The sequence below is a fragment of the Chelonoidis abingdonii genome, chromosome 3 (assembly GCF_003597395.2).
Source record: "Chelonoidis abingdonii isolate Lonesome George chromosome 3, CheloAbing_2.0, whole genome shotgun sequence".
Classification (NCBI taxonomy): Eukaryota; Metazoa; Chordata; order Testudines; family Testudinidae; genus Chelonoidis; species Chelonoidis abingdonii.
The window spans coordinates 78821-80273 of NC_133771.1; positions in this window are offsets into that span (position 1 = coordinate 78821).

The following is a 1453-nucleotide window of genomic DNA, read 5'->3' on the forward strand; positions in this document are numbered from 1 at the left end:
CACTTTCCACGGCAGGAGTGGGCTATCAGATCCAGCAACAGCTGCAGCAGACAGATGGGCTTCTAGCATAGCAGCTCTGACGCTGAAAGCAAAAGAACACGCAGCTCAGCTCACACAGCTCAATATTATCCCTGGAAACAGCACAGGGAAAGAGGTGTGCTAAAATAAATAAAGGTCACCTCAGCTAGCACGATTCAAGACCAAATGGAAAAAGAGGACCACCGATTAAGACATTGGATAGGTTCTTGGGTTAGGAACTTGAAGAAAGCAAGCATCAGCACTCACATGAGTGAACCAACATTTACAAGCTCCTGACTAAGTAACTCCTTGGCTGGTACATTTTAAAACTGTCCACTACATTCATTTCTTCATTGGAGATTAGACAAAAAGAGCTCCTAATAAGATATTATATTATATAGAATTAAAGTTACATCCATCCCCACCCCACCCATTTTCTGGACATCTGGCTAAATAAATAAATTGCAATTTCCAAAAAAATACCAAAACCTCCCACACAGCTTCTTAAAATAACGTCTTAGGATGTTAAGTTGGTCTATCAGGAGCACTGGAGAACTGTTTCACGTTATTGTAGCCAGCTGCATAGTGTCAACCAAGGCTGCTGCCAGTGCAGAATGAAAGTGAAGTTGATGCTGTAAGATAACCAGTGCACTTAAAGGAAAGGGGTATATCTTTTTCTTGTTATATTCTTTAACACTACACCAACCAAGGTTTTTATATCAAACCAAAGGGAAATACACTGCTAGAATATGGACTGTTTAAGTCACTAAACTGTGATTATTGATTCTGTACATACCATTGTTATAAAAAAAAGAACAGAGCTTTGTATATTTGAAATGTTATAAAACAATTGCACTCAGTGTAGTGTTGTAAAAGTTTGTCATTCTGTAGATTCTTACTGTGTTGTAGATATAATAGGGTTCCTAGACAAATATTTATGTACAACCCCTTTATTTAACTTATTAACTGTAGAGGTTTCCTAAACTCTAAAAAGGCAATGGTACAGTACTTTTGTGTAATGTCGTTATTGTTAACACTTTTCCTTGCTATTAAGTGGAGAAGTGCCACACTCAGAAAATAAAATATATATATATAAATATATATATGTTTAACAAAAAGAATTGTGAAGGATACATTGACGTCTATGGCATTTAGTAGCGTCATTGGAAACAACCACGGAGATACCAGCGGTGTAACAAATAGGGGTTATTATAACTGTCTAATAGATTTTTACCCTCAAAACTGCTGTAGGAGGAAGCTGAGATCCCTGTCTTTAGTAGGGGCGGGCTTTTATTGTTTTAAGGCAACAAAATAGAAATTTTTTTTTTAAAGGTTGAACGTGGAATATGTTTCTGATACGCCTGCCCTAAAACTCGGAACAATTTGAAACTCGCTGAGAAGCAGAACCCTCCTCCAGTCATTCGTGGCGGGCTCC